Source organism: Canis lupus, chromosome 17 (genome assembly GCF_011100685.1).
Source record: "Canis lupus familiaris isolate Mischka breed German Shepherd chromosome 17, alternate assembly UU_Cfam_GSD_1.0, whole genome shotgun sequence".
In the NCBI taxonomy this organism is placed as follows: Eukaryota; Metazoa; Chordata; class Mammalia; order Carnivora; family Canidae; genus Canis; species Canis lupus.
Window position 1 is genome coordinate 13,677,565 of NC_049238.1, and position 26,532 is coordinate 13,704,096.

At 37.2% G+C, this 26,532-nt stretch overlaps 1 long non-coding RNA gene across 1 annotated transcript in view; it reads left to right on the plus strand.

Annotated features, from left to right (window-relative positions):
• Window positions 1-5,545: 5,545 nt before the first annotated feature.
• LOC119869681 overlaps window positions 5,546-26,532 on the plus strand; it is a 53,840-nt gene continuing 32,853 nt past the window's right edge. Inside the window, exons 1-2 of the long non-coding RNA XR_005371822.1 lie at window positions 5,546-5,756; window positions 21,711-21,814. This is a non-coding gene — a long non-coding RNA (uncharacterized LOC119869681). The remainder of the gene's footprint in view (window positions 5,757-21,710; window positions 21,815-26,532) is intronic.

Here is a 26,532-nt window from a genome sequence, read left to right on the forward strand (position 1 = left end):
ACTTGATGTCTGACTCCAAAGCCCATGGTGTTGAGGTGTGTTCTGAGGCTCCTACTACACCCAGCCCATGGAGAGGGGTGGGTGCAGGATCCAAAATGGTGAGGATCTTCTCAGACATCTCCTGTTTATCCCTTGGTTTCTCCTATATAGCCTTTCATGTCCACCTGGTAAACCTGTCATCCATACAAGAGTGTCACTCTGCAACATGTTTCTAATTGGGCAATGTATATCTATCAGGACTGTTTCACTGGATGACCTGGGCTCTCTGAAGATGTTTCTAGGACCAGAAATGCAAGAAAATTCAGCCCAGAGGGTCACGAGGCCAGAGAAGACACTCGGGAGTAGTTTCCCTGCTTTTGCTGAGCATTCCTGTCAATCCAGGCACTTTGTGATGGAGCAGGACATTTTCCCTGTGCCCTGCATGAGATACTTCTCTGGCACAGACTCATAAAGGAAACACCAGGAATGGGGAAAGCCTGGATGTAGAGTACTTCCCTAAGAAAACTGTGAACTCATTGCAATTTTGATTCAAAATCCCACCTCCTGTGTTGGAGTCTTCTCCCCCCACTACTTCCTGTGGGTCTTTGTCTTCTCTTTTCTTTCCCTGTCCCCATATGTCTAGGGAAGCCTCTGTAGAACATCTTGCAGCATGGTTCAGTGGAAAAGATCATGGGCTTTGGGGGTAAGCATGCCTGGACTTGCAGTATAACTTTGGATGGGGGCTGAATCTCCCTGAACCTCATTTCCTCACCTGTTAAAATGAGGTCATGACACTTATCTTGAGGAATATAGTGTGACTGCAGAAGATGAGATTGGTATATTGCTTGGCATAGTCTTGTGATATTATAGTTTGGTTTATAGACAGCAGTCCTTCCAACAAGCATTGCTATTACTATTAATTAAAAAGCAATTGAATTTGTTCTCACATTATATATATATATATCTTTACTTTTCATCTTTGTAAGGGATGCTTTGTTCTGTGTTAGGGTTATTTTCATCATCATGGGAAGGTATAGGAGCAATTGCTGGGGCCAGGTGTCCCTTCCTCTTGTTTCTGAAATAAGGAGATACTCAAGGAAGGGATTACTTGTTCCCAGAACAAGTAGCCATCCAGCAAAATACTTGGAGCTCATCTCCCAAGTACCCTCAAAGCAGTCAGACTCCAAGCTATTTATCCTTCTACTCTTTCCCTCTGCCTCCCTCAGTGGCAAGATCATTTCTTGCTGCCTGATTCTCTTCCTATGGGCATCCCTCTAGGTATAGGACAGACAGTGGGGAGACCTAGAAAAGTCCCCTTTAAGGTCTTCATCACAATCACGTGATGATAAAAGAGGGTGTGGCCTCTCAAGTATTCGGTGATTTGGAGGCAAATATATAAGCCACATTTACTCCACTTATACAATAAACATTACTTGGCAGCTGCTTGGTGCCAGGCTAACACAGTTAAGAACTGGGTTAGAGAAGTAAGTTAGATATAGTTCTGTCTCTGAGAAGCTCAGAGTCATTTTTTTAAAGATTTATTTATTTATTTGAGAGAGAGATGTTATTATCTCCTTTCAAAATGAAAAAGACAAACTGCCATGGCTTGTCATGATGTCCCATCAAGGACTGAGCCAAAGTTAGACTCTCCTTCTCCTCATTACTATCCCACTTATTCCCAAATCCCTGAAAGCAGTTTTATGCACACATATCTTATTTTAGAATCACACACATATACATTGATGCAGGCATTGATAACTATGCACAGGGAGACCCTGATGCTGGAATAATTCTCCTTCACATTTTCTATGCAGGTGATCATGTTTTACTGTTTTACAGAACATCTCAGATGAACATGTATTATATGTGTACAGTTCCAAGATCTCACATCCTAGAACAGTAGAATAAGACTCATTAATGGCCAAAAGATGACAACATTTTAGGAATGGAGACTTAACTATTGCCATGAATGCTGCTTTGGAAATTCCTCTACTTGCTAGCCAAGAAGTTTTCGGCTTGGCTTCTATAAAGCCATTTTTGGCATTATGGCCTTGATAGTTGAGTGAGGGCTAAAGCTGACATGACATAAAATATTCAGTAAAAGCCAAGAAGGTCAGTGAGCTACTTTGCAAACATACCCCTAGAGCTAGAAAGTTAATGTCAACCAAATCCATGAGGCCTGCATGTGTTTGAAAGTCTCTACAGAGATAGCTTAACCACTAGTCTTAGAATTCCTAATCAGATCCTAATATAACATAATATAACATAATACTAATATACCAAAATATCATAATGTGCTTCTGCCTTAATCTATAAACTATCACAGGAGGCTACCTGCCCTATCATCCCAATGGAGGGTATGGCATTTTTATGTCTTTCCTTATTGTAAAGCACAGTTGATATTCCAGACTTCTTTGCTTAATTTGTTGAAAACACAGAAACTGCCTTTTGGCAACAAAGATGAAGAAAATATATTTGCTTTTACTCATCAAAAAATATTAGTTTTCTCACATCTATAATATTTCCCTGAACGGTCTGAGATACTCAGGAGTAAAGTGATTACATTTGAATTTGCATTCCAATGTCTTAAAATAGTTCTTGGAGTATCCCACAAACATTCATATAATTTGATTTGTCTTTAATTATGACTAGTTTGGTTAGGATTTATAAATCTGTAATACTCCTAGGAAGCCAGTAGCTTCTCAAAGGAAATAGAAGTTAGACCTTAAAATGTTTTGATTAAAAAAATTACTTTCTTAGTGACATCTGGGCAATTGTCAGGTGAAGTAGGAAAGCTATGTGCTGTGTTCTGCAGTGTGGATATGAGCTGAGGTGGAAGATAGTACATAAGAGCATCTCAGGGCAGCTCAAGGTGTCATGTGAAGTATGGCATAGCTCTCACATAGGCCACTTTGCCAACAGACAGACCAATTAGCAAAGTGGCAGGTAACAGCTGCTCACATGGTCAGCTTACTTTGATATTTAGATTTACCAGAAATAAGTGGGAGGCTGGAGAGGGTGTTGGCTAAGAACACAGACTCTAGTTCAACAGCTTGGGCTCAAAGCGCAGCCCAGCCATCCAGTAGCTGGGAAAACATAGATAAGTTATGTGTTTTCTCTTTGCTCAGTTTACGCATTGTGGAATGATGATGATAATGGCTGTTATGGATTAATTGAGAGAATACATTTAAACACTTAAAAACCTAGAGGAAAACACAGGCAACACCCTTTTTGAACTTGGCCACAGTAACTTCTTGCAAGATACATCCATGAAGGCAAGAGAAACAAAAGCAAAAATGAACTATTGGGACTTCAAGATAAGAAGCTTCTGCACAGCAAAAGAAACAGTCAACAAAACTAAAAGACAACCTACAGAATGGGAGAAGATATTTGCAAATGACATATCAGATAAAGGGCTAGTTTCCAAGATCTATAAAGAACTTCTTAAACTCAACAGCAAAGAAACAAACAACCCAATCATGAAATGGGCAAAAGACATGAACAGAAATCTCACAGAGGAAGACATAGACATGGCCAACAAGCACATGAGGAAATGCTCTGCATCACTTGCCATCAGGGAAATACAAATCAAAACCACAATGAGATCCCACCTCACACCAGTGAGAATGGGGAAAATTAACAAAGCAGGAAACCATAAATGTTGGAGAGGATATGGAGAAAGGGGAACCCTCCTGCACTGTTGGTGGTGGGAATGTGAACTGTTACAGCCTCTCTGGAAAACTATATGGAGGTTCCTCAAAGAGTTAAAAATAGAGCTACCCTACGACCCAGCAATTGCACTGCTGGGGATTTACCCCAAAGATACAGATGCAGTGAAATGCCGGGACACCTGCACCCCGATGTTCTAGCAGCAATGTCCATAATAGCCAAACTGTGGAAGGAGCCTTGGTGTCCATCGAAAGATGAATGGATAAAGAAGATGTGGTCTATGTATACAATGGAGTATTACTCAGCCATTAGAAATGACAAATACCCACCATTTGCTTCGATGTGGATGGAACTGGAGGATATTATGCTGAGTGAAATAAGTTAATCGGAAAAGGACAAACATTATATGGTCTCATTCATTTGGGGAATATAAAAATTAGTGAAAGGGAATAAAGGGGAAAGGAGAAAAAATGAGTGGGAAATATCAGAAAGGGAGACAGAACATGAGAGACTCCTAACTCTGGGAAACGAACTAGGAGTGGTAGAAAGGGAGGTGGGTCGGTGGTTGGGGGTGACTGGGTGACGGGCACTGAGGGGGGCACTTGATGGGATGAGCACTGGGTGTTATTCTATATGTTGGCAAATTGAATACCAATAAAAAATAAATTTATAAAAAATAAATAAAATAAACACTTAAGTTTCGGGAACATAGGATGCATTGAGCAAATGTTAGCTATTATAATAAAATTTGTTTTATTTATTTACTCTTTATTCAAATTCCAATTAGTTAACATACAGTGTAATATTAAGTTTCAGGTATACAATTTAGTGATTCAACTCTTACATACAACACCCCAGGCTCATCCAACAAATGCCCTCCCTAATAACCCTCACCCACTTATCCCATCCCCCACCCACTTCCCCTCTGGTGACCATCAGTTTGTTCTCTATGGTTAAGAATCTGTTTCTTGGTTTGCCTCTCTCTTTCTCTTTTCTTTTTCCCTATGCTTGTTTGTTTTGTTTCTTAAATTCTATGTATAAGTGAAATCATATGCTATTTGTCTTTCTCTGATTAACTTGTTTCACTTAGCATTATATTCTCTAGCTCTATCCATGTCCTTGCAAATGGTAATATTTCATTCTTTTTGATGGCTGAATAATATTTCATTGTGTGTGTGTGTGTGTGTGTGTGTGTGTGTGTGTATCACATCTTCTTTATCCATATCAGTTGATGAATACTTGGGCTGTTCCCATAATTTAATTATAGATAATGTTGCTATAAACATCCAGGTATGTGTATCTCCTTGAATTACAATTTTTGTATTGTTTGGCTATATACCTAGGATTGCAATTGCTGGATCATATGGCATAAAATTCATTTGAAACATATAACTACAATCTTAAATTGTGTGGTGCAAGAGTTACTGGAACTCAGGCCTCCCATTTCATTGATGAGGAAATGGAAACCTAGAAAAGAACGAGCCTTGTTTAATGTAAGGTAATGTAATCAATGTCCAGTGGGAAGCCTGCTGACTGGCTCCATTATACAATTGTTTTTACATTGCAAGATTATCCTTCTACTTATTCAGAGCAGGAATACAGAGAAAAGAAAAAACAAGTTAACATAAGTGTCTTTGATTTTTAGATTTCATGAAAGTTTTTAAAAAGTGAATTTTAATTGCTCTTTTAAGTTACCATCTGTTCTTCCATATAGGTGAGTTAAAAATTAAGTGAATCGTTTTAAACTTATTGTTTTAGAATTCATTAAAAGTGTCTTTTAATTAATTTTGTTATACGTAGGGCCCTGAAGCAAGCTTTTTTGTGGTGCTTCTGCTGAACCATCTGCCAACTTGATAAATGATCTCATTCTGCACAGGGCCCTGTGTTCCTGCAAGTGGAGACCCCCTCCATGGGGTGAAGTATCACCAGTGCTATATCTGGGAAGTGGACAACGGTGCTGCCTGGTGATTGACTCCAGCTAATGGTCTCTTTGTCAGCAATCCATCAGTGACAACAGCTTGCCCACTGTTTTGGGTCTGAGCAGCACCTGTGCTGAGGACTGGCCTCCGTGCAGAGTAGAAATCAGCATGTGGCAGTTCTGGCTTAAGGTAAGCAAATTCAGGCTTTTGCAAATTTTTATTTATATGATATATTTCTCTCTACCTACAAATGTCTTGGTATTTGTATCATTTAAGCGTTCGGAAACTCTTATAGTTTCTAACTTTTAGCTGTCATGTTGTTAATCTTTCAAGCAGATGTAAATATTAATCTTAGAAATCTTTTCAATCTGGTGGAGGTGGAAGAGCTAGGGATACCACAGGGTAGAGAAAAAAACCCCGCCGGATTTCAAGATAAGCCTTGATTTCTGATTTTGGTCAATAAAATAGTTCAATAAGTATTTATTGAGCACCTGTGTGCCAGGTGATCGTTCATCTCTGTAAGTGGGGACTCCCTTTGGACAGCACCTACGTGTCTCTGGAGATGCTATCACCCTGCCTCCTATGATTTACAGATAACTAAACATCTGCTTCCATGTTAACTGTACATACTCTGGGAGAATGTGTGGCTCAAATGTTTCTTCTGACGTTCTCACCTTTCTCCATGTGGCTTCTCTAGCCAAGACCACAGATTCTTCTCTAATAAGATCATCTCAGACTGAAGTTCCTTTTCTGAGCTCCTAAAATCATGTGTATATAGCACATGGCTCAGATCTTAATGTATGTCTTCCCTAGTTATCTAAGGCATAGGCTTCTGCAGGAAATGGAGAATCTCATCCATCTTCTTCTGCGGTACTTACAACATCTGGAGTGGACTCAAATTCAGAGTAACTGCTAAGAATTACTTATTGGCTGATTCTTAAGACTTATTGTACAGACAAATAATATATTGAAACAGGCTACTTTCTCTTCTAAAATTGATAGAACCTACTATTACTCATTGATCTTGCAAACTTAAGGATGTTTGCTTGCATTTCTAATGGGAGGTTGGGCCCAACAAAATAAATTGGAAACCACATATAAAAATGAATCATCTATTTTTTATTGAATACACATTTTCACGTTAAACATCTTGAATACTTAACATGCATTCCTGCTAGCTTTAGAAATCAAACATGGTTTATGGATTCAATTTAAAACCTTTCATTGAAAGGGAATCTATTTTTAATTTTCATTTTAATCATTTAAATATTTAAAGATGTTGCCTTTGTTCTCCAAACTTCTTTAATCATATTGGCTATGTTTACATAGGGACTTCTGAGACAATGCATATTTTTATTAATAGGCTATTCTAAAGCAAATGCATTTTTCACCCTGAAATGCATTTTCCAGCCTCTAGATTGGCTTTTGAGTTCCATCAAAGGTGTGAGTCCTTTGTTACTATGCATAAGGAATTCTTATTGATGGAGTAGATGGTGAGTCAAAAGTGGCCTGATGCTTATCATTCAGTGGTATTAGTGAGGCTCCTGTTTCAGCTTCCTGCTCGTGCTCAAACCATCTCCATTGTCTGCATTCACTACTCTCACAGGTGATGAAGTTAAAAGGCAGGAATTCAGTTGGAAGATATTGGGCTCTGGAGGTCTGTCTATCTGTGGAATCTATCACGTATTTTCACTTCTAGCCTGATGCGGAGTCTAGGTTGACATGGCATGGGCTTCATGTAGACTGAGATTCCAAATTTGGCTCTCTTACCTCTTAAATTTGTGACTTGAGCAGTTTATTTAATTCCTTTAAGATTCAATTTCCTCACATAAAGTAATGTCCACTCTGTAGAGTCGATGCACAGATCAGGGATAATATGTCTGGCTCATAAAAGGTCTTTGGTAAATGGTCACTGTGCAAAGATTTCCAGTTTCCCATGAGAATGAGAACCTTGAAGTAAGAGACACTAAGTGGACACCCAAGGGGACCTCAATTTATCATTTACATATCTCCTGACCCTATTTTTAAGTCTGAAGTGCCCATTCTGTACCTAAGGGGACAGCTCTGTAACAACTTCACTGCTTAAAGCACAGATATATTGTGATTCTGAAAGCAGAGGATGCTGATTTGCCTATGAACAATGAATGAGATATACACTCTCCTTTCTGCTAACATGGACTCAACTTTGTTTTTCCAAGAGAGAAGGTCCTGTTTGAAGATATCCTGGGCCATGGATATTGCTGTGGCCTCTTTTAGCCCCTGGGTAGACCAAACATGGCCTATGCTATTTACATCCTCATCAGGCCAGCCTTGTATTTGGCAATGAGGTGGAGATGAGATGTATATGCAGATCATGACTTAAAGGATGCTGGGAGGGGTGCCTGGGTGGCTCAGTCAGTTAAATGTCTGACTCCTTGTTTCAGCTCAGGTCATGATCTCAGGATGGTGGGATCCAGCCTGATGTTGGGCTCCATGTTCAGTGTGGAGTCTGCTTGTCCTTCTTCCTCTTCTCCTCTCCCACCCCCAACTCTCTCTCTCTCTCAGAAATAAATAAATGAATCTTAAAAAAAAATAAAATAAAGGGTGCTGAGAAAGGTCCTCTGTCACATTTAAAACTACCCTATCTCCTCTTCTATTACTTTTAAAAGGAAGAACAGGCCTTTCCATTCCTTTTCTAGTTAGAAGGATGCACATGGCTCACCCAGTATGGAATTTAGCCCTACTAGGCCTTATTCCTATTATGCTGGTTTTCTTCTAAGGAGCAAGATTGTTACTTAGAAGATATTTCTCCCTCCACCTCTGTCAGCATTCCTTCTGGTACAAACCATTTTCATTTTCCCTTATTTTATAAAATGACCTCATTCAAGGAATGGGAATTTATTCAACACTCACTACACCTGCTATTGCATTAGGCAAGTTATATGCCTAATCTCATTCGCTCTCCATCACAATCCTCTTGGGTAAAAGGGAATGGTCTACATTTTTATACATGAGAAAAGGTTCACTATAAGGGTTTGAAAAGCACAGCCAAGACTATACAGTGAGAGAAGGAGAAAGCTGAGGTTTCAGAACAATTCTGTGTAACTGCAAAGTCTATGTTCTTTACATTATATAATGATACTATTTGCTCTAAAGAAAAAATGAGATCCTCCAGCACAACTTTATAATGACTTGCACTTTTGAAAACTGGCCGAGTGACCAAAGTATCTCAAAATACAACCTTCATTGCTTGTTACGCTTTTTTAGTTGAAGCATTGGAGTCACTGATTTAATGTATGTTTACCATTGTATCTAATTCATATGGTTTTTATTTATCAGTATCCATGAAAAGTTTGGAAATATATATAGCATTACAAAAGAGATCTCAGATCTCGGAAGCACAGTGTAGTGGGAAGAATTAAGACTTTAGAATTAGATATTCATCCATTCTAATCATTAGATGTTTGATCATGAGCAGTTTGCTTAAGCCACATCTTGGTTTCCTCATGTATCAAATGTGTGTTAATATCTCACATGGTTATTATGAGAATGAAGCAAGATAAGAAACATAATGTCACAGAATCTGACACATTGAGACATGCATTAAATAAGAGACTGTATTTTTAGGACTATTACCATCTCAATAATGTAGTAGCTTCAACATGTATAATGTGCATAGATATATAATATTCAAATACTATCTGAAATACCCCTATTTCCCATTTGGCTGTATCTTGTCTCCACTGTATTCTCAGCCTTGAGCACAGTACCTAGCACACAATAGGTTCTGAGTAAATATTGGTTGAATTGAGGATATTGGGGATAAAGCATTAATTTAAGAGACCTAGGTTCAGAACCTAGGATTTTACTAGGCCATCATCAATTTCAAATGTATAAAATAAAAATCTGGGGCTAGAAAATCCATAAAGTTGTTAACATTTCAAGATGATACATTTGGAAGTCCCCGAAATGAAATTTATAGGCTAGTTTTGGTTAAGCATCAATTAAGTAGCATTAAAGTCAGGTAGGAGACATTCAGAATATCAGGTAAAACCAATTTTCCTCCCTCTGATTAATGTATTTCATGGCCAGGGAAAACATGATAGCTTTTCAGGAGTGAATTTGAGGTCACCAACTATATTGAAATCACAAAGCCAACTACTTGATGGATGCATGACGAAATGCAGATAATGTATGCTGCTGGAAGCAATGATCCAAGATGTTGAAGAGGGGCATTCCAATTCATTAGGCATCTCTAATGAGATGTGGGGAGTATAAGTTAGTTGGTCAGCACTGCTGAACAGAGTGCAGACCCATGTTTGCTTGACAGGTCTGAGCTGGGGTTTTTGTAACTCAGGAACGAATGAAGATCTATAGTACCTTCATATCTGTTGTCTTCCATTTATGTTTTATGCTTCAGAATTTTATGGTGTTGTACTTTTTAAGAATCCTATACGTAAGTATCTTTTCATTATCCTGTACGATATAATAAGGAAAAGATACGTACATGTTCTTTGAGATCAAGGACACTGTGAACAATTTCATATATTCTCCACATTTCTAGTACAGTCATAATGAGTCTGAAAGCTGTAACGTGGGTATACTCTTTCCTGTCTTGTAGAATTTTTCTGAGGGCTGACTAAGCCTGAAGTGCAAAACAGTTAGCTCAGTGTCTGGAAGTTCGTGAATAAACTTCCTGTCATCATATTACTATTACTGAGATTATTGGTGTGCCAAGTAGATATTGAGGGTTTGCATCCTTCACTAAGTCATTCTTTTTAAAGAGTTTTAATAGAACAGCAGAAATTAGGGAGGCATAAAATGAGAGTAATCATAAAGCATTATCTCCATAAATGGTATTCTCCTATTTTTTTCTACTCCCGAGTATTTTAAGCCCTGGTGCTATCTCAGCTTTAAACAAATTTAAGAATTAAAAGCCCTTAGTTTGTCTTCTCCCACAGAAAGTTTTTTACTTTTAAATTTGAAGCACTGAACTATTTCCTATATTATTTCTTGATGAGAAAGATATTTTCTTGTGAATGAAACTTCTGTTGAAAGAGAGAGATAATTATCCTTCTCTCATCTTAACAGTGTCCCTCACATGGTTGAAATGAGATGGCAGTGAGTTCTTTCTGACCAGGAGATGTTCCCTGAAATCTTTACTGGATTGTTTCACCTCTGAGTATTTGAAATCTAGGTATTACCAAAAGAACTTTGCCACAAATAGTGACATATTTAGTACAGGCATGGCGGTAACTCACTTTAATTAAACTCTAACTCAACTCTAATAGAGAATGTGGTGATGCAATGTTGTGGACCTTTTTTGTTTTGTTTTGTTTTTCTTTAAATTTTAGGATCCACACAGTTAAGGACTTAGAACTACTTAAAAGAGATATGCATAAAAAAAGAAAAAAAAAACAGACCTTGCAAACAGGTTATTTTATTGAAAAAAATGCACACGGGGAAATGAAGGAAAATTATGAGAAGAGAATGCTTTTCCTTCCATTACTTTTCCTCATTTTATTGTAAATTGATATTTATGGTGCACAAAGGATTTGGAGACATTTGTTTCCCATGTAGGTGTTGTATCTATTCGAAAGCATGTATTCCTTTCTTTCTCTAGTGCTTTTGATTCCACAGCAACAGAGTGTCATTCTCTTGTCTAGAGAGTCTCTAGATTCTCATGGGAGAATGCACCACTCTTTCAATATGGTGCAGTTTTGTTTAGGGACCAGTATAGTCTTGAGAAAACCAATCCATGTGTCAGCCAGACGGGCTGTGTTATAGCCTAACGCTCAGCTGTCAGATCCCCTCTCACCTCCGTCCCTTACATATGCCTGGGGAGCAAGGACATTTCCAGCTGACTCTTCCCTGGGGTGAGTACCTGTAAATGGAACGGAGGAAGAAGTAAGCCATGTTGAGCTCTAATGGAAAAATTTCCCCTTCCACAATGTAGAACTGGGGCTCTGGCATATAAATGATTCAGCTGAGGTTAATAACCTGAAACATTGATGCTTTTTAGACTTGCAGTCCTTTTGGAAACAGTTGGCTCCCACCCTTCTACAATGTCACCCTCTGAGCGATTTCAGTTTGTTCTTTTGGCATAGCCTCAAGCTTCATGTGCCTCCAGTAAAACTCCATTAAAAAGCAGAATGTGGGGAAAAGGGTCTATGGATACTCTTGGTGTTTTTGAATTACAGATGGGATACCAAGCTTGTTTATTGTAACATTTCTTTTGAAATATTCATTTGTTGCTTCATGGAGAATTTAGTCTACAATTCTCAAGTTAAGATCTAGTAGAATCTTGTTATAAACATTAATTTTTGTCACATAGAACCACTGGAGGCAGTGTTTGCAAAATTGTTGCAACTCAAAAATTATTTGCTTGGTTTCCTTTTCTGGATGCTTTTGGAGCTAAGACTCCCTACTCCATATCTGTTTACCTAGGCCATGACAGGCTCTTCTGTCAATACTATTCACTAAGATGGGTAATAGGTGTGGGGATGGGGGACAAAATCTTTATTAATAACACTGCGATTTATTGTTTCCATGTCCAATGTTCCATCGTGTAGCCCAGAGTTCTAATCAAGTTGGCTGAGTTGTAAGGAGCAGTAATCTCGTTCAAACACCCCAAACACCCAGTGAATTATCCAAAAACATAAGTCATCAGAAATAAGCCACAGAGACTTCAGGGGTCACCTGCTGTGTCTTTCTAACTGCATCTATGCTTCTGTTTTCTTCTCTGTATAGACTAGTGTCCTCCACTTACTCATATTTTTTCATTTCCTTATAATTTCTTCTTGCAAAGGGCTTGTTTTCATCTTAAGTTTATTCTTGGCGTCCTTTCTGCTTCTGACTCCATCATTAGCTAAATATTTTTCAGTGATTTATTTTGTCAGTTTCAGAAAAGATCTCACTTGTACTACCTGCACCAGCCCCAGGTTTCCTAGTAGTAGATTCATTGCCATCTTTGAGTCGGATGACTTTTTCTCGCAATAGATTAGTTTGAATTTTCCAGAGTTTTATAAAAATGCCACAGTATAGTATGCATTCTTTATTTCTCTGGCTCACACCACCCTCCTCAGGATGATTATTTTGAGTTTCATCCATATTGTTTTGTGCACCTATAGCTTACTCTTTTTATTGCTGAGCATCCATTGTCTGGATATGTAAGTGTTTGTTTATGCATTCAACTGTTGATGGGTTTGGGCTATTACAAATAAAATTACTATGGGGATCCCTGGGTGGCGCAGCGGTTTGGCGCCTGCCTTTGGCCCAGGGCGCGATCCTGGAGACCCGGGATCGAATCCCACGTCGGGCTCCCGTTGCATGGAGCCTGCTTCTCCCTCTGCCTGTGTCTCTGCGCCCCTCTCTCTCTCTCTGTGTGACTATCATAAATAAATAAAAATTAAAAAATAAAATAAAATAAAATTACTATGAATTTTCATGCATTCATTCTTTGAATGGACATATTCTTTCAATTTTTTTTTTCTTTCAGTGAATTCCTCAGAGTGAAATGTCTAGATCATGTAGCAGGTAGATATTTGTTTTTAAGAAACTAATACTATTTTCCAACTGTTTGTTACCTTTTTACATTCCTGCCATCAGTGTATGAAAACTCCATTTCCTCTCGTCAACATTCAATATGGTAAACTTAATCACAGCCATTCTAATAGATGTGTAGTAGACTCTCACTGTGGTTTTAATTTTACTTTCCCTAATGACTAGTGAAGTTGAACATCTTTTAATGTGCTAACTCTGCATTCATATGTCATCTTTAGTAAAATGCTACTCAAATCTTTTGTCTATTTTTTTACAGATATAATACATTTTATTTATCCATTCAACAGTAGACAGGCATTTGTGTTGTTTCTGCTTTTTGGCCATTATAAATAATAATAATAATAATAATAATAATAATGGTGATGTTTTTGGCTATTATGAACACCTGTGTATAAGTTTTGTGTAGACATATACTTTCAAACCTTTTGAGTATATACTTGAGTGGGATTGCCAGATCATACAATAACTCTATGTTTAATCACCTGAGGAATTGCCAGTCCGATTTCTTTTTTTTTTTAAGATTTTATTTATTTATTTATTTATTTATTTATTTATTTATTTATTTATGAGAGAGACAGAGAGAGAGAGAGAGAGAAAGGCAGAGACACAGGCAGAGGGAGAAGCAGGCTGCATGCGGGGAGCTCGACGTGGACTCGATCCCAGGTCTCCGGGATTAGACCCTGGGCTGAAGGCGGCGCTAAGACGCTGAGCCACCCTGACTGCCCACCAATCCAATTTCTTAAGTGGCTGCACCATTTTCCTTTAATTTTTTGTAATTGGGCTATTTGACTTATTATCATTAAATTTCAAAAGTTCTTTATATATACTGGACACAAATCATTTATCAGATACATGCTTTGCAAACGTTTTCTCCTTTTAATCTTCCTAACAGTGTCTTTTCAAAAGCAGAATTTCCTATTTTTTCATTTTAAACTCTCATTGCTTTATGGCCATTGTCCAAAAATCTATTTCTTCATATATTATTCTGGTCATTTGGTTGTTTCAGGCAAGAAGGTGAATCCACCCTAGGTTCCTCCATCTTGGTGAGAAGCAGTTCTTGATCATAAGCTTGCTTAAGATAGAGAATGGATTTTTTATTATCTAGTCCTCCTCCATATGTAGTTAAATTATCTTCTATATGGCAAATGTCCAAAATAAATGTTTGTTGAATGATTGGAATTTGTTAAAGAAGTGAAGACTAAAATATATCCCCTGTATCAGCTGGGTTTTGTATCTGCTTTCTCCTGAAAGTAGAATGCAGTGGAATGAAAAGTCAGTTTGGTTTAAAACCCAGAGTAATTGGGATTTAATTAATTAAGGCTTCGGTTATTTCCCTCAAAGCAGATTTTTGTAGCTACAGAGCATTTTATTTTTTGTTATGTAATTAATGGATAAACATTATTTTTTCACTGCATAAATATCAATGACAAACATAGCCTCCATGGAAGTTTGTATCGCTGGTAATAAATAAACAGCTCTTAAATATGTCTGGGTATACTTTCTAATTTTCTTTTGTCGGTAGTATTCTTTTTCTAATTTAGTAACTCTTCACTGGGAGAAATAAAATAAGAGTTTCAAGCTTTTTACTTGTCAAAACTCATGAAGTTTCAACTACATTGACCTATTTGCTGAATTGAATTAGTTTGTTGTCATATGACACATTTAAGATCCTGCAGAGCATAATCTAAACCAAACTTTTATTTTCATTATTGGAATTAGGGACAGAAACTATAACTCTGATTTTGAAACTCTGATTTATAATTTGTCACAATAGCATTTAAAGAGTATTATTTTTGCTCTTTTAAATTTCAGAAAGTTTAATAACTTTGAAATATTTGTTCACTTTCACAATCTCTACCTTCTGTTAATTCATTTATCATATGGCTCACACTTAAGACCCTGGAGAGCACATTCTAAACCCAATTTTCCTCTTCCTGCTCCTCTTCCTTCTTCTCTTTTTCAACAGAATTATAGTAAGAGATCTTACCTTAAATTGAATTTAGTTTTTCTAAATTTTATTTCTAAGTTTTATTTTGGAGAAAATGAAATAGAGCACAGGGTGGGCTTAAACAGCATTAGGTAAGTACCAGAAGTTCGGAAAAATCTTAAGATGAAATTGTGCTGGTCAACGGAAGCTAGCAAAATTACTTGGCACTTTTATTTTTTTGCTTGTGGGTTAATATTCATTTATGAGTAGTATTTTAGCTGTTAATCTAAGTCAAACATGATACTAGATGTTTAAAATTAACAAAGTGAAAAAATTCTACCTTTTAAAGCTCACAATCTAGTTTGGATGTGGTTAACTTGGAATCAATGGTATGTCTCCAGAGGGAAGGTGGTGGAGGGATGGGGATGGCCATTATCAAAAAGATAAGAGATAACAATTGTTGGAAGGATGTGAAAAAAGAGAACCTTAGTACACTCTTGTTTGAAATGTAAATTGTCATAGCTGTTGTGAGAAACAGTGGATATTCCTTAGGAAATTAAAAATAGAACTATCATATGATCTAGCTATTTCATTTCTGAATACATCCCCAAAGGAATGGAATCAGGATCTCAAGGAGATATCTGCATTCCCATGGTTATTGGAGCACTATTCATAATAGCCATGTCTGTCAATAGGTGAATGGATAAAGAAAATGTGGTATATACAAACAGTGGAATATTATTTGGTCTTAGAAAAGGAGGAAATCCTGCCGTTTGTGACAAAACAGATGAATCTAGAAGACATGCTAAAGTGAGAGTAGTCAGACTTGGTAAGACAATTACTTCATAATCTTACATGTGGAATCTAAAAAAGTGGAATATATGGAAGCAAGCTATAGAATGGTGGCTGCCATGGGCCAGGGTGATGTAGGAAATAGGAAGATGTTGGTAAAAGAAATACCAAGTTTCAGTGTTGCAGGATGGATACAACTCTAGAGATCTAATGTACAGTATAGTAACTATAACCAATAATACTCTATTATGTACTTGAAGTTTGCTGAAAGTAAATCTTCAGTGTTCTCACCACAAACATTTTTTTAAAATGTTTAATTTATTTATTCATGAGAGACACACAGAGAGAGGCAGAGACATAGGCAGAGGGAAAAGCAGATTCCCCACAAGGAGCCCAATATGAGACTTGATCCTGGAACCCTGGGATCTCGCCCTGAGCTGAAGGCAGACACTCAACCACGGAGCCACCCAGGCATCCTACCACAAATTTTTTTAAAGGTAGTTATGTGAAGAATAAGTTACTTAGCCTGATTGTGGTAATCATTTTGCAATGTTTATGCACATGAAAATTTCATATACACTTTAGATATGTGCAATTTTTATTTGTTAATTGTACCTCAATAAAGCTGGTGGAAAAAAGAAAAGAAAAGAAAAGAGAAGAGAAGAGAAGAGAAGAGAAGAGAAGAGAAGAGAAGAAAAGAAAGGAAAGGAAAGAAAAGAAAAGAAAAGAAAAGAAAAGAGAAAAGAAAAGAAAAGAAAAGAAAAGAAAAAAGAAAAGAAGAAAAGAAGGCTAGAGAGGTAGACCGTGGACACAATTTGTTTAAGATGGGATGGATCATGTTGAGAGTCATTAAAATTATTTTATCTAGATATGGTGGAGAGTCAATTGTGGGGTGATTAAAATAATGGTGTTTTATAAAAAAAATAATAATAGCTGAAGTTTAATAAGCATGTACAAATTTCCCTGCTAGAAGATTTACTTGCAGATCTCCTGCAATCCAACAACATTCCTATATCTGTATAAAGCTAATTTTTATAACTATTTATATTTTGCAGATGGAGACACTGAGATTTCAAAATATTAAGTAACTTTTTAAATTCACAACCAGTTGATGGCAGAGCTTAGAGCTTAATTTGGTGTTACACATTGCAAAAACTAATCACCTCAAATTCCATCCTCTATCAAACAATGTAATGAAAGGAAGGAATATATTTCACTTCTATTCTGATAATCTAAATATTGTGGAACTTCCAGAGTAGCAGGTTACCTTGTTTCTTGATTTTACTTTTTAGTTTTTGGAAGAAAGTACAGATACAAATTTCCATCAGACAAGTCTTCACAAAATTTACAGATATAGTTATGTCATAAATGGCCACATAAAGTTAATAAAAAAGTTTTTGATCATTTTGGTGTTCACTTAAGATGTCCAAACTGGTTATGAGCAAATAAACAAGCATAGGCATTAGGCCTTGTGTTCCTTTCAGCACTGTTCAGCAAAATCAGCGATAATTTGTGAAAATTGAAAGATGTTGCCCACACTGTATTACTAAAACAAAATGGAAAGTATACAGATATTCATATGAATTGATTAAATAAGTTTGCTATTCGATGAAAATATCCACGACTATTGAAAGATTGTTGAAAACCTATAAACGTTGACTTTCAAAAAGTTAAAAATGTATTAAGTGTGAATGTGTTAACCATAAATTGTGTGCAAATGTTTATATTTTGGTATTTACATAAAATGTCTGGAAAGTGGCTATCTCTAATAAGACTGAGGCTGGGGCAGGGAGGATGGACTATGTTTATTTCATACCGTTCTCTACTCTTTCCCTTCTTACAACAAGCACATATATTTTTTGTAATAACTTAAAACCTTTATTTTCCTCTAAAAGAAAAACTGTGGAAATTCCATTGGCATTTTCTGCATTCTCAGATAAAGAATAGAAAGAAGCTGAGGAGATCACTTTAATATACAGCCAAAGTGTTTACAGATTTTATTAGAGACAAAAGCAATATAAATATTTACCAGCAAAACGCTTATGGTAATAATATGGGGGAAAGAAACCCTACTTTTGTATGACTCAGATTGAATTGTCTAAAACACAAGATAAAAACGAAAGCCTTGTGTATAACTCACAAAGAAATGAAAGAGTCCTGGGAATGTATCTTTTTTGTGATTTTGCAAAACCAGTACTATAGTGGGAAATCACAAAATATTCTATGGCAGCTGTTAAATTTCCTTCAATTTATGTAATGATGTGTAATGTAATACATCACATTAATGTAACAATAAAGTTCTCTAAGAAATTTGGTAGATACTTTTAAGTTTAAACCTCATATAGAATTTTACTGACTTACTGAGGTAGCCATAAGATTCATTCAAAATGAAGAGGAAAGCTTTTCCTATTTTTTTAATGGTAATTCATTCTACTTATGATTACTGAAACAGAGTTAGTGAATATCCACTTTCTTCAATTAAAAAGAATTGTTCTAAATTTGAGTCTGGATAATTGAAACTTTGGAAGCTGTTTTGAAGGGAAATTTAATTCAGTGTCTTTTTTATTTTTTTATTTTTATTTGTTTATTTATAAATTTATTTTTTATTGGTGTTCAATTTGCTAACATATAGAATAACACCCAGTGCTCATCCCATCAAGTTCCCCCCTCAGTGCCCATCACCCAGTCACCCCACCCACCCACCTCCGCTTCCACCACCCCTAGTTCCTTTCCCAGAGTTCGGAGTCTCTCATGTTCTGTCTCCCTTTCTGATATTTCCCACTCATTTTTTCTCCTTTGCCCTTTATTCTCTTTCACTATTTTTTATATTCCCCAAATAAATGAGACCATAAAATGTTTGTCCTTCTCCGATTGACTTACTTCACTCAGCATAATACCCTCCAGTTCCATCCACGTCGAAGCAAATGGTGGGTATTTGTCATTTCTCATGGCTGAGTAATATTCCATTGTATACATAGACCACATCTTCTTTATCCATTCATCTTTCGATGGACATCGAGGCTCCTTCCACAGCTTGGCTCTTGTGGACATTGCTGCTATAAACATCGGGGTGCAGGTGTCCCAGCGTTTCACTGCATCTGTATCTTTGGTGTAAATCCCCAGCAGTGCAATTGCTGGGTCATAGGGCAGATCGATTTTTAACCCTTTGAGGAACCTGCACATAGTTTTCCAGAGTGGCTGCCCCAGTTCACATTCCCACCAACAGTGCAGGAGGGTTGTCCTTTCTCCATATCCTCTCCAACATTTGTGGTTTCCTGCTTTGTTAATTTTCCCCATTCTCACTGGTGTGAGGTGGTATCTCATTGTGGTTTTGATCTGTATTTCCCTGATGGCAAGTGATGCAGAGCATTTCCTCATGTGCTTGTTGGCCATGTCTATGTCTTCCTCTGTGAGATTTCTGTTCATGTTTTTTGCCCATTTCATGATTGGATTGTTTGTGTCTTTGCTGTTGAGTTTAAGAAGTTCTTCATAGATCTTGGAAACTAGTCTTTTATCTGATACGTAATTTGCAAATATCTCTCCCATTCTGTAGGTTGTCTTTGAGTTTTGTTGACTGTTTCTTTTGCTGTGCAGAAGCTTCTTATCTTGATGAAGTCCCAATAGTTCATTTTTGCTTTTGTTTCTCTTGCCTTAATGGATGTATCTTGCAAGAAGTTACTGTGGCCGAGTTCAAAAAGGGTGTTGCCTGTGTTCTCTTCTAGGATTTTGATGGAATCTTGTCTCACATTTAGATCTTTCATCCATTTTGAGTTTATCTTTGTGTATGGTGCAAGAGAGTGGTCTAGTTTCATTCTTCTGCATGTGGATGTCCAATTTTCCCAGCACCATTTATTGAAGAGACTGTCTTTTTTCCAGTGGATAGTCTTTCCTCCTTTATCGAATATTAGTTGACCATAAAGTTGAGGGTCCACTTCTGGATTCTCTCTTCTGTTCCATTGATCTATGTGTCTGTTTTTGTGCCAGTACCACACTGTCTTGATGACCACAGCTTTGTAGTACAACCTGAAATCTGGCATTGTGATGCCCCCAGCTATGGTTTTCTTTTTTAATATTCCCCTGGCTATTCGGGGTCTTTTCTTTTTTTTTTTTTTAATTTTTTTTTTTTTATTTATTCATGATAGGCACACAGTGAGAGAGAGAGAGAGGCAGAGACACAGGCAGAGGGAGAAGCAGGCTCCATGCACCGGGAGCCTGACGTGGGATTCGATCCCGGATCTCCAGGATCGCGCCCTGGGCCAAAGGCAGGCGCCAAACCGCTGCGCCACCCAGGGATCCCTCCCCTGGCTATTCGGGGTCTTTTCTGATTCCACACAAATCTTAAAATAATTTGTTCCAACTCTCTGAAGAAAGTCCATGGTATTTTGATAGGGATTGCATTAAACGTGTAAATTGCCCTGGGTAACATTGACATTTTCACAATATTAATTCTTTCAATCCATGAGCATGGAATATTTTTCCATCTCTTTGTGCCTTCCTCAATTTCCTTCAGAAGTGTTCTGTAGTTTTGGGGGTATAGATCCTTTACATCTTTGGTTAGGTTTATTCCTAGATATCTTATGCTTTTGGGTGCAATTGTAAATGGGATTGACTCCTTAATTTCTCTTTCTTCAGTCTCATTGTTAGTGTATAGAAATGCCACTGACTTCTGGGTATTGATTTTGTATCCTGCCACACTGCCAAATTGCTGTATGAGTTCTAGCAATCTTGGGGTGGAGTCTTTTGGGTTTCCTATGTAGAGTATCATGTCATTGGCGAAGAGGGAGAGTTTGACTTCTTCTTTGCCAATTTGAATGCCTTTTATTTCTTCTTGTTGTCTGATTGCTGAGGCTAGGACTTTTAGTACTATGTTGAAAAGAAGTGGTGAGACTTAACATCCCTGTCTTGTTCCTGATCTTAGGGGAAAGGCTCCCAGTGCTTCCCCATTGAGAATGATATTTGCTGTGGACTTTTTGTAGATGGCTTTTAAGATGTTGAGGAATGTTCCCTCTATCCCTACACTCTGAAGAGTTTTGATCAGGAATGGATGCTGTATTTTGTCAAATGCTTTCTCTGCATCTATTGAGAGGATCTAATGGTTCCTGTTTTTTCTCTTGCTGATATGATGAATCACATTGATTGTTTTACGAGTGTTGAACCAGCCTTGCATCCTGGGGATAAATCCTACTTGGTCATGGTGAATAAGCTTCTTAATGTATTGTTGTATCCTATTGGCTAGTATCTTGTTGAGAATTTTTGCATCCATGTTCATCAGGGATATTGGTCTATAATTCTCCTTTTTGGTGGGGTTTTTGTCTGGTTTTGGAATTAAGGTGATGCTGGCCTCATACAACGAATTTGGAAGTACTCCATCTCTTTGTATCTTTCCGAACAGCTTTAGTAGAATAGGTATGGTTTCTTCTTTAAACGTTTGATAGAATTCCCCAGGGTCAGCGTCTATTTTTAATAAAAGATTTTATTTATTCATGAGAGACACAGAGAGACAGGCAGAGACATAGACAGAGGGAGAATCAGGCTCTTCACAGGGAGACTAGATGATCTGGGATCATGCCCTGAGCCAAAGGCAGCTGCTCAACCGCTGCCCCCCTTGCCCCCACATCCCTCAGTGTCTTAATGTTTATAGTACAAGTCTCATGATTCTCAGCTCATCACAATGTTGAAAGGGATTTAGTTTTCTCAGATTCCATATAGAATATATGAAGGTTTCCTTTGAAGATCAAATAAAAAATTCATAGTCATTGACTCTAGAAAATTATGATGGAGTTTGGTTTTTTGATGAACTCATTAATTTATTTAATAGTAATTTAAAAATGAATAACATTGCTTATCAGCTACAATTATCTTTTTCCTTGAAATTCATCTAGGTTTCAGATATGAAGAAAGCATAAATTTATTCTGCAGTCTACTCATCATCTTCTAGTACTACCACATGACAGTCACTTCTGGAACTATGGAGAACAATGTAACAGTGAGCATTTACTTAGCCCTTATTAAGAACTTGTTCTACGTTTAAGCGGTTTTATTTATTTTCTTATTAAACCTCTATAACAAACCTATTACATATTATTATTCCCAGGGTCATCATTATAGAACCTATTCCTTTCTCCTGGGTGACAATGTACAATTAGAACTTAAAGGATAATTGCTGAAAAAAAGAATCAATGAGTGGATGGATTTTCATAATAGTCTTCTGAGTAAAATAGAAGAATCATAACTATTCTCATCTGATAGGTAAAGGAGGCAACTAGTTAAATGACCTGCCCTCAGAGATTCAACTAATGATAGGTTGAAATCAAAATCAGATCTCCCCATCCTGAGGCCAGGCTCCTACTCATATAGCACCCTTTTTATTTATTAATTTTATCAATAATTCACTTATTCATATAAAGTTTTGTGAACCTTCCATGTGTCAAGAATTATGCCGAAATCTGAAGATACATGACAGTTATAATGACCAAACATTCTCTCCTGGTCCCAGCCACACATGTTGGATTAATGGCATAGAAACTTAGGCCTTCTAAATATTCCATATGCTCCCTTACATTATCTACTTCCTAACAATTACGTTAGAGGTTCATGGCTAGTTCTGGCCAATACACTGTGTGGAAGTGACGTGTGCCACCTCCAAGCCAAGGCAATTAAAAGCTGATACATTTCCTCCAACTCAATCTTGATGTGTACCAGTGTCCACGTCCATGTATTGAGATGACATGTCACAAGATGGAGAAGCCAGGGTCCTAAACATCATATGGAGGAGAGTCCTCATTGAACTATAGTGGACTTTGTGTTAGAAAATTCTAAGCCAATAAGATTTAAGGATTTATTTGTTACTACACTATATCCTAGATTATCTGATTAAACTACTAGAGGTTAACCATTTCTTGAAAAGGTCTCTCCTTTATTGTACTTCTAGATGATGCTTGAAAAAGTATAGTTCAGTAAACATATTTTTCTGTTCATTATTTTTTTCCAAAGTGATGCTTTATTTGTACATTTCCCCTAATTAAGAGGAACTAAAATACTAAACATATATAACATAAGACAGAAAAGATTTGAGGGCAGTTAATTTTTTTAAAAATTACTTTTTGCTTAAGAAAGAAGATAAAGATCTTCATTAATAAATAGATTTTGTCAAGAATGCATGGTAACATATTAAAATGAAATTTGAAAGCTTTAAAATGGAATATATACCCTTCTAACTCACAGATGGAAAAGAGGAGAATAAAGAAGCTGAAAATTCAAGAAAATTCAGTAAATGAGAGGCATAGAAAATTCAGGGTAAATAGTACAATATAGGAATATACATATTCATTATATTAAAGGTAAATGGACTAAACCCATCAGTTAAAAAATAGTGGCTGCCAATTAAGAATACAAGACAAATAACAACCTCCATGTTCTTAGAAGAGATGTATTTAGAGCACAAGGACAGAAAGATAGCAAGTTAACTGATTGGGAAATCACACATACTAGGAAAATGCAAATCAAAAATTGATGTCACTGTTAATGGCATAAAATAAATATAACAGGAAAAAATTTATGAAGGATACACATGATTCCAACCTAATGTCCAAAAGAATCATTCACAAGAAAGATAAATTCTAACTGCAAAGTACCTCAGTTTGATGAATTCACCTATCGGCATGGGAGATTTTTAATATTCTATCTGTCTGAAAAAGCAAACAAAAAATTTAGGAAGGCTATAAACAAGATTTAAACCAAACATATAATAGTCATCTATAAAAACCTGTATCCAACAATTTGAGATAATACATTCTGCTCAAGCCCACGTGGGTATTAACAAAAACTGACGAGATTATAGTTCTCCCAGAAAAATGCACTAAATTTCAAAAAATCAAGATGTATCACCCTATCTTTTAAATGAAATGGGTTTTCAAATATCCAACAAATACTAAAATTAAGAAGACTTTACATATGTAAACAGCAAAACACACTATTTTGTTTTGAAACTTTTATTTTTTCATGATAGACACAGAGAGAGGCAGAGACATAGGCAGAGGGAGAAGCAGGCTCCTCACAGGGAGCCTGATGTGGAACTTGATCCCCAAACTGGGATCACGCCCTGAGCCAAAGGCAGACTCTCAACTGCTGAGTCACCCAAGTATCCCCAAAACATACTGTAAAATAATTTTTAGTTTAAAAAAGAAGTCATAACAGTAATTAGAAAATACTCTGATCTCAATGTTAATGAAAATACTACGTAGCAAAAGTTTCAGGATGCAACTAAAGCAGTATTTAGATGAAAACTTACAGTCTTAAATGTTTACATAAGAAAAGAATGGTTGACCTTCTCCGATTGACTTATTTCACTCAGCATAATATTATATGGTCTCATTTATTTGGGGAATATAAATAATAGTGAAAGGGAATAGAGGGGAAGGGAGAAAAATGAGTGGGAAATATCAGAAAGGGAGACAGAACATGAAAGACTCCTAACTCTGGGAAACGAACTAGGGGTGGTGGAAGGGGAGGTGGGCGGGGAGGGGGGGGGGGCGGGGGGGGGGTGACTGGGAGACGGGCACTGAGGTGGGCACTTGACGGGATGAGCACTGGGTGTTATTCTATATGTTGGCAAATTGAACACCAATAAAAAATAAATTATTAAAAAATAATAAAATTAAAATTAAGAAAAGAAAAGAATGGTTGAAATTAATGTGTTAAATATGCAACTTAAAATTTTAAATTCAAATAATGAAATAGAATAAACTTAAAAAAGGAGAAGATAGGACGTAGTACATAAGTACAGAAAGTATAGAAAACAAAATGTAGGGATCCCTGGGTGGCGCAGCGGTTTGGCGCCTGCCTTTGGCCCAGGGCGCGATCCTGGAGACCCGGGATCGAGTCCCACATCGGGCTCCTGGTGCATGGGGCCTGCTTCTCCCTCTGCCTATGTCTCTGCCTCTCTTTCTCTCTCTGTGACTATCATTAATAAATAAAAATAAATTAAAAAAAAAGAAAACAAAATGTAACAGAACCAACAACAAAAACAAAAACCATGCCTCAAAAAGGCAAATAATAATGAGGCAACGCTTGGGCAGAATTGGTCATGAAAAGGAAAGCACAAATGAATAAGATTAGGAATGGAAAAGGAGAACCTAACCTTAGATAGAACAAAGGCTTATTTCTGAAACAACTAGAGATTACTATTGACAATTCAGTGTCATATATTTCGAATCATAGGTGAAATAGAAACTTTCCAGAAATTATACCTTAAAACTAACAAAAGGGTCATTTGAAAACCTGAATTAGCCTGTATATATTAAGTAAATTGGAGCCATTATTAGATATAATATCCAAAATACAAAACATTTAAATCCAGATAAGAGAATTATACCAAATACCTAAAGAACACAAAATATTTAGCCTGCCTCATAGTATTGTTGCAGAGAAGAAGGGGCAAAGGAGCTGGTATCATCGTGTTTCTAGAACCACAGCCATACCAGTGAGAGATTAAGGTGGAGTGACTAAGGAGGTATTAGCAGGAATGGAGACAAGTGAATATATTTCACTGATATTTAGGAGATGTAGTCAATGGTGCATGGAGAAGAGTTGGTGTTGTAGACTGGCAGGTGGAGATTAGCCTGCAGGAAGATTATGTAAATATGCTCTTGGAATCCGTATCTTCGAGGAAGGGATAGCCGCAGGACTGGGAAGAGGGAAAAAGTGGACTGTGATGAAGACATAAGCATTCATTAGTGAGCTCTGAAACTGGGAGGGCCCTCTGGATTTGTCTTGAGTTGGGCCTTTAAACTCATGGACATCTCATTGGGCACCAGCTGCCCTTTTGGGTGAGCTGGTTTTCTTGGGCTGAGAGGAATCCCAGAGAGGGATGAAGGCTAGAACCTCTCAGCCATTAGGATTCCCACCCGCTGGGAAAACATACACTTATATCCTAGAGAGCAATCTGAAAGCACAGCATCATGCACACTGCAGTGTGATACTGAGGGTAAAGGAGAAGGAACAGTGAAATGGGGTATGAGAGTTTCTAGCTGAGGCATTTTAGTGGATATTGGTTCTCTCCAGAGAGATAAAGAACATGAATGAAATGGTTCGGTTGGATGAGGAAGAAGAGAATAGTTCAGTTTAGGTCATGTGGAGTCGAACTCATACAGATGGAGATGGAGACTCCCACTGTTAACTGAATTTCTTAAGTTTGATATCTGCATTGAGATTTGTACTGGGTATATAAGTATATGTGTGTATTTGTGACTATAATTTAGATCAGGGAAACTGCTCACATATAGAATCCTTTTGTGTAAATTAGAAAAAGGTACTTCCCTCAGGTGAATACCAGCCCTGAGGTACTTGACCTGGCAAGTAGCTCACAGACTGGATTTCTGCCTTCACTCTCTCCTCCAACTTAGCATATTAGGGCAGTGCACAACCTGCACAACCTCACTTAGTGGCCCTGAGTAAAATAACAAGTGAAGTCTTGGGAGTGAAAGATACTGTCTAAAAGGAGTAGTTAAAATGAGAAGGCAGTCTATTCTGAAAGATGGCTAAGGCCAACCGACATTCAAGAAATGAGAAAAGGAGGTGTGGCACACAAAATGATTTACAAAGGCCAGTCAGGGACATTGGAGGGAAAAAGTGAAACCAAGAAAAGCTAATAGTCAAGAAACAGTTTTGAACAGTGTCAAAAGCTGCAGGGAAGGCAAGTAAAAT